The following is an 8424-nucleotide window of genomic DNA, read 5'->3' as shown; positions in this document are numbered from 1 at the left end:
TTTCTTCACAGTCCAGCTCTCACATCCATACATGACCACAGGAAAAACCATAGCCTTGACTAGATGGACCTTTGTTGGCAAAGTAATGTCTCTGCTTTTGAATATGCTATCTAGGTTGGTCATAACTTTCCTTCCAAGGAATAAGCATCTTTTAATTTCATGGCTGCAATCACCATCTGCAGTGATTTTGGAGCCCAGAAAAACAAAGTCAATCATTGTTTCCACTGTTTCTCCATCTAGTTCCCATGAAGTGATGGGACCGGATGCCACGATCTTAGTTTTCTGAATGTTGAGCTTTAAGCCAATTTTTTCACTCTCCACTTTCACTTTCATCAAGAGGCTCTTTAGTTCTTCTTCACTTTCTGCCATAAGGGTGGTATCATCTGCATATCTGAGGTTATTGCTATTTCTCCCAAAATCTTGATTCCAGCTTGTGCTTCTTCCAGCCCAGCGTTTCTCATGATGTATTCTGCATAGAAGTTAACTAAGCAGGGTGACAATATACAGCCTTGACAAACTCCTTTTCCTATTTGGAACCAGTCTGTTGTTCCATGTCCAGTTCTAACCGTTGCTTCCTGTCCTGCATATAGGTTTCTCAAAAGGCAGGTCAGATGGTCTGGTATTCTCATGTCTTTCAGAATTTTCCACAGTTTATTGTGATCCACACAGTCAAAGGCTTTGGCATAGTCAATAAAGCAGAAATAGGTGTTTTTCTAGAACTCTCTTGCTTTTTCAATGATCCAACCAATGTTGGCAATTTGATCTCTGGTTCCTCTACCTTTTCAAAAACCAGCTTGAACATCTGGAAGTTCACAGTTCACGTATTGCTGAAGCCTGGCTTGGAGAATTTTAAGCATCACTTTACTAGCGTGTGAGATGAGTGCAATTATGCGGTAGTTTGAGCATTCTTTGGCATTGCCTTTCTTTGGGTTTGGAATGAAAATGGACCTTTTCCAGCCCTATGGACATTGCTGAGTTTTCCAAATTTCCAAATTATTAAGTATAGTTGTGAGTTATTGACTGGGTTCCCTTGGTGTTCTGTGACTGATTGTAGTAAAGAATGAATTGCTTTTAATTATTTACTTTGAGTAGATGTTTCTTTGAGAGAGACTGTGTGGGGACTGGACCATATGGACTCCCAGTTTTAACTGGGGACACACAACCTATGATCACAAACTGTGCTATTTGGTAGGAAGAAAAACTGCAGGGAACTCTAAGAGTGCAGGCAAGGGTCCCTGGTCTGGCCTGTGGGGTCAAGGAAGCTCTGTGAGGAAGTCATATTTGAGCTGAATCTGAAAGTTGAGTTCTGGCATCCTGGGTGATAAGTATGGGGGTTGAGGGGGAGGTTTACTCCAGTAGAGGCAACAATGTGTGCAAAGGCAGTGAGGACAGGGTAGAGCAGGGCTTTGAAAAATTGCAAGATGATGCAGAGCCAGAGCACTGATGGTGAGGGGGAGGCTAGCGCCAGAGAGGGGTAAGTAGACATGTTAGAACTTGGCAACAATCCCTGAAGCAAGATGGGCTTCCCAGGCGGCATAGTGGTAAAGAATCCACCAGCCAATGTAGGAGATGTCAGAGACATGGGTTCAATCCTTGGATCAGGAAGATCCCCTGGAGTAGGAAATGGCAACCCACTCCAGTATTTTTGCCTGGGAAATCCAAAGGACAGAGGAGCCTGGTGAGATACAGTCTATGGAGTCACAAAAAGTCAGACACAACTGAGCACTCACACCTTCCTTCATGCCTTCACATCTGAAGAAACAGTGAAAGAGAGCCAGGTTTGAAAGGTTCATTTAGATTTATGACAAGCCCAGACAGCAATTAAAAAGCAGACATCATTTTGCCAACAAAGGTCTGTCTAGTTAAAGCTATGGTTTTAAGTCCCTTGTACTGCAAGGAGATCAAACCAGTCAATCCTAAAGGAAATCAACCCTGAATTTTCACTGGAAGGACTGATGCTGAAACTGAAGCTCCAATACTCTTTCCACCTGATGCAAAGAGCCAACTTACTGGAAAAGAGTCTGATGCTGGGAAAGATTGAGGGCAGGAGGAGAAAGGGACAACAGAGGATGAAACAGTTGGATGTCATCACCGACTCAATGGGCATGAATTTGAGCAAAGTCCAGGAGATAGTGAGGAGCAGGGAAGCCTGGTGTGCTGCAGCACTTGGGGCCACAAAGAGTCAGACACAGCTTAGTCACTGAACAACAATCTTTCATAGATAAGTGTGGTCCTTTCCTCCAGGTATAGGAAAGGTACCTCTCACGTGAGAGTCTTACGATCTACTTTGGGGAAAAATCAGAATATCCTTCCTGCACCAGCCATTTCTCAAATTCCTTAGCTTGAAATATTCCATATGCCAAGTTTCCATTTTTGGGAATATTGAAACTCATCGATAAGAATGTGGACTCCAGAGCCAGGCTGGCTGGATTTGAATCCAGTTTCATCTCTTTCATTAGTTACATTCTTTTGGGAAAGTGATGACCTCTTTGTGCCTCACTTTTTCTCATCTGTAAAGTAGGATTAATACCGCTTATCATATACAGGGTTGTGTGAGGATCAAATGAGTTAACATATGAATATGTGTTATTATTGTTACCAGATGACTTTTGAGATGGACATTCAGGTATGAGTAAGATTCTGTGGTGGGGGAGGCATGTGAGTGGTGGAAGCAGTATTTAAAAAGGATGTAGATGGGAAAGTGGCTGGTGCTTAGAAAGCTAAAAGTTTTCCAGTTTGGTTGAGACGGAGGGTACATGACAGGGATAAGAGACACAGAAGCTAGAATATTTGGAGACTATCATATAAGATGCCCAGCTGATGAATGTCTTCCTAAGGAGAATACAGAATTTCTGAAGGTTTTTGAGCAGGGATATAATAAGACTAGTGTTCTATTTGGGGGAAAAGTCATCTGGCAGTCACTGGTATAAATTGTCGCTGAGAAACCTTCTTGCTGAAAATTTTTTTCTTAAGGAGATTCTCATACTGGTAAGCAAGTACACTGACCAGCTGACAAAATATGCCTGTTTATTTGGCAGTCATATTTCTCAGGGTAAATTAATATAATCTATGGTTCATAAATCAGTTCACTCAATGTATTCATCTATTGACCTGCTTATTACTTTAAAATGCATTTCCTTCAAGATGGATCTAAGAACACTTATAAACATGTGCAATACAGCAGTAAATAAATCAGAAATGAACATCAAAAACTATATAGGGGAAATAGAAAGGCAATTATCTACGATCAGGATCTAGAATAAAATGGTAAATTCAACTGATCATTACATTAGCTCTAGCTTCCTAAAAGCCCAGGCATAAAGGGAATCTGAATTGTGCAGTTCTTAAGGCCTAATAAAAGAAATTTTATTAGGTTTTTAGGTAAGTCGAGCCTTTTCTTCCTGGAGTCTAATAGAAAATTCACATATCTTTTGAGTGAAGAGCAGGTTTTAAATGATTAAAAAGCAGACTTCATATAGTCATTCTAATAACTTCTTGGCATGAACAATCCCTCACAGCCTTATAATTCCTCTGAATTGCTGGAGAATATTTTCTGAATTTATACACTCAAAGACTTGACAAGAAGCATCATGGGTGTTTGTCATACACAGAAAGATGCTCAAGGTAGAGTAGCAATGGGAAGGATATGTTTTATATTTCACAAAAGACGAAGTCCAGAAAGTATTTTCACCACAGAAATATTCTGACTAGATTTCCATTTTTATAGAAAAGTAGGTTATTTCAACTTAATTTTAAAATATGAGCTATTTTACAAGGTTAAAAGACAGCATTCAGAATGGGAGAAAATAATAGCAAATGAAACAACTGACAAAGAATTAATCTCCAAAATATACAAGCAGCTCCTGCAGCTCAATACCAGAAAAATGAACAACCCAATCAAAAAGTGGGCCAGAACTAAACTGATATTTCTCCAAAGAAGATACAGATGGCTAATAAACACATGAAAAGATGCTCAACATCACTCATTATCAGAGAAATGCAAATCAAAACCACAACGAGATACCACCTCACAGTGGTCAGAATGGCTGCCATCAAAATGTCTACAAACAATAAATGCTGGAGAGGGTGTGGAGGAAGGGGAAACCCTTTTACACTGTTGGTGGGAATGCAAACTAGTATAGCTACTATGGAAAATAGTGTGGAGATTCCTTAAAAAACTGGAAATAGAATTGCCATACAACCCAGCAATTCCACTACTGGGCATACACATTGAGGAAACCAGAATTGAAAGAGATACGTGTACCCCAATGTTCATCACAGCACTGTTTACAATAGCCAGGATATGGAAGCAACCTAGATGTCCATCAGCAGATGAATGGATAAGGAAGTTGTGGTACATATACACAATGGAGTATTCAGTTCAGTTCAGTCACTCAGTCGTGTCCAACTCTTTGCGACCCCATGAATCGCAGCACGACAGGCCTCCCTGTCCATCACCAACTCCCGGAGTTCACTCAAACTCACGTCCATCGATTCGGTGATGCCATCCAGCCATCTCATCCTCTGTCGTCCCCTTTTCCTCCTGCCCCCAATCCCTCCCAGCATCAGAGTCTTTTCCAATGAGTCAACTCTTCGCATGAGGTGGCCAAAGCACTGGAGTTTCAGCTTTAGCATCATTCCTTCCAAAGAAAGCCCAGGGCTGATCTCCTTCAGAGTGGACTGCTTGGATCTCCTTGCAGTCCAAGGGACTCTCAAGAGTCTTCTCCAACACCACAGTTCAAAAGCATCAATTCTTCGGCACTCAGCTTTCTTCACAGTCCAACTATGATATCCATACATGACAACTGGGAAAACCATAGCCTTGACTAGACGAATCTTTGTTGGCAAAGTAATGTGTCTGCTTTTGAATATGCTATCTAGGTTGGTCATAACTTTCTTTCCAAGGAGTAAGCATTTTTTAATTTCATGGCTGCAATCACCATCTGCAGTGATTTTGGAGCCCCAAAAAATAAATCTGACACTGTTTCCACTGTTTCCCCATCTACTTGCCATGAAGTGATGGGACCGGATGCCATGATCTTTGTTTTCTGAATGTTGAGCTTTAAGCCAACTTTTTCACTCTCCTCTTTCACTGTCATCAAGAGGCTTTTGAGTTCCTCTTCACTTTCTGCCATAAGGGTGGTGTCATCTGCATACCTGAGGTTATTGATATTTCTCCTGGCAATCTTGATTCCAGCTTGTGTTTCTTCCAGCCCAGCATTTCTCATGATGTACTCTGCATATAAGTTAACTAAGCAGGGTGACAATATACAGCCTTGACGAACTCCTTTTCCTATTTGGAACCAGTCTGTTGTTCCATGTCCAGTTCTAACTGTTGCTTCCTGACCTGCATACAGATTTCTCAAGAGGCAGGTCAGGTGGTCTGATATTCCCATCTCTTTCAGAATTTTCCACAGTTTATTGTGATCCACAGTCAAAGGCTTTAGGTCAGCTATAAAAAAGAATGGATTTGAGTTATTTCTAATGAGGTGGATGAATCTGGATCCTATTACACAGAGTGAAGTAAGCCAGAAAGAGAAACACCAGTACAGTATATTAATGCATATATATGGAATTTAGAAACATGATAACAACAACCCTATATGCAAGACAGGAAAAGAGACACAGATGTAAAGAACAGACTTTTGGACTCTGTGGGAGAAGGCAAGGGTGGGACAATCTGAGAGAATAGCATTGAAACATGTATATTATCATATGTAAAATAGATGACCGGTGCAGGTTTGATGCATGAAACAGGGCACTTAAAGCTGGTACTCTGGGACAATCCAGAGGGATGGGGTGGGGAGGGAGGTGGAAGGGGGATTCAAGATGTTGGGACACATGTGCACGCATGGTTGATTCATGTGGATGTACAGCAAAAACCACAATATTGTAAAGTGATTAGCCTCCAATTAAAATGAATACATTTTAAAAATATGAGCTATTTTAAAATATAGAAAAGTACAGAAACTAATAATGAATATCCATATTTCTGCTACCAATATCTAGCAAGTATTTCTATATTTTCATATTTGAATTTTTTAAGAAATAAAACTTTAGAGAGAATTAAAGTCTCTTTTTTATTCCTTCTGAACCCAGTTGGCTCCTATCTTCCTAGAGTCAACCAGTATCATGAAGTTGGTGTGTATCCTTTCCATCTGCATCTTTCTAGTTTCACTACAGAGGTATGTACAATGAACAATATATGATATTGATTGGTATCAAACTGTAGGAATTATTCTGCAACATTTTCATCCATTATTATGTGTTTGAAATTTAGTTATCAACTTCTAAATACAGATGTAGTCCATTCATTATTCTACCATGGCGGGGAAAAATATGTATATAATCTTGATTCCCACATATGAGCTGCTTCCAATTATTTATTATTATAAATAATGCTGCACTGAACATCCTTATACATGTCTCCTTGAGCACCCTTGCAAGTTTCTCTTGGCAGTATACTTAGAAATGGAATTGCTAGACCATGAGTTATAAATGTCTTTACTAGATAGTGTCAACTTGCTCTCTGAATTGACTGAACTGATTGATATCACCACCAGCAGAATATAAGAATTCCTAATACATGGTATTGCCATACATTTTTTCCTAATAAATATGATGTGTGAAATAGTAGCTCACTGTTTTGATTTCCAGGATTACTGGTAAAGAATTTTATCTTTTCAAATGCTTTTTGCCCATTCAGGTATGCTTTTCTGTGAGCTGGCTTAACAAATCCTTCACCCATTTTCACAACTGGTCATTTCTTTCCCCTACTGATTTGCATGAGCACCATATGTGGTCTTCTTATAATCTACATTTGGATTATATAAGTTTTAAATATATTCTGTCTGTGACTTATTTTCAAAAAAGATCCATATTTCCTATCTTTTATTAGATAAACATAATCTTCCTTTTGTTAGTTTCATAACTTGAGAGAATAATTAAAGTTCAGGATGACCCATTAAATGGGGCAAAGGAAATAAACCTGCCTTCAGGACCAGCTACTCACAGCAGCCTCGGAGAGAGGCCTAGTGGGCTAGAGCACCCGGGGATCTAAAGATCCTTCTCACCAGCCTGAAAAGAAACTGCTGAAAAATACACCCTCGGACATTGAAGAAAACCTGAAACTGTTTTTCCAAATTGTATTATGACCTAGAGAACATGGGGAAAAAAGTTGTTTTTTGAAAGTCTGTGGCCCAGATTAGAAGGACACAAGCTTCATTTTCCAGCAAGCTTACACTTTCGTGTGTTCCTGTGTGCTAAGTCACTTCAGTCATGTTCGACTCTCACCTTTCCTCAATAACAGGATGTGCCATAGAGAAGGTGTGTTTACATTCACCTGTGACAGTGCCCTGGCTCGGTTTTACTTCCTCTGATTAATATCCCTGAATTCACTCTTCTAAAACACTTTCCATCTCTTGCCAACAATTATCAGTTAGATATCTTGACAGGGAAAAAAAAAGACCTAAATAATAAAAATGACAAAATTCCCAGGGACAGATTTAGCAAGAAACACCCAGATGTACTTTACTGAGGCATATAAAAGATTTTATTTACTAGAGAGTAATACTGTGTTTCTGTATGAGGACAGTTATTATTAAAAAAACATCAGGCAACCCCAAATTAGTTAACACCAAAACACCAGTTAACCTCAAAAGAGTTCCAAAGAATAGCAAGGAGAGATAAGAAAGCCTTCCTCAGTGATCAGTGCAAAGAAATAGAGGAAAACAATAGAATGGGAAAGACTAGAGATATCGTCAAGAAAATGAGAGATACCAAGGGAACATTTCATGCAAAGATGGGCACAATAAAGGACAGAAATGGTATGGACCTAATAGAGAAGATATTAAGAAGAGGTGACAAGAATACACAGAACAACTATATAAAACAGATCTTCATGCCCTAGATAACCACAATGGTATGATCACTCACCTAGAGCCAGACATCCTGGAATGTGAAGACAAGTGGGCCTTAGACAGCATCACTACCAACAAAGCCAGTGGAGGTGATGGGATCCCAGTTGAGCTATTTCAAATTCTAAAAGATGATGTTGTGAAAGTGCTGCACTGAATATGCCAGCAAATTTGGAAAACTCAGCAGTGGCCACAGGACTGGAAAAGGTCAGTTTTCATTCCAATCCCAAAGAAAGGCAATGCCAAGAATGCTCAAACTACCACACAATTGCACTCATCTCACATGCTTGCAAAGTAATGCTCAAAATTCTCCAAGCCAGGCTTTAACAGTACCTGAACTGTGAACTTCCAGATGTTCAAGTTGGATTTACAAAAGTAGAAAAGACAGAGGAACCAGAGATCAAATTGCCAACATCCCTTCAGTTCAGTTTAGTCGCTCAGTTGTGTCCGACTCTCTGTGACCCCATGAATCACAGCACTCCAGGCCTCCCTGTCCATCACCAACTCC

This window comes from Bison bison, unplaced genomic scaffold (genome assembly GCF_000754665.1).
Source record: "Bison bison bison isolate TAMUID 2011002044 unplaced genomic scaffold, Bison_UMD1.0 scf7180017864263, whole genome shotgun sequence".
Lineage (NCBI taxonomy): Eukaryota > Metazoa > Chordata > Mammalia > Artiodactyla > Bovidae > Bison > Bison bison.
This window is presented reverse-complemented; position numbering follows the sequence as displayed.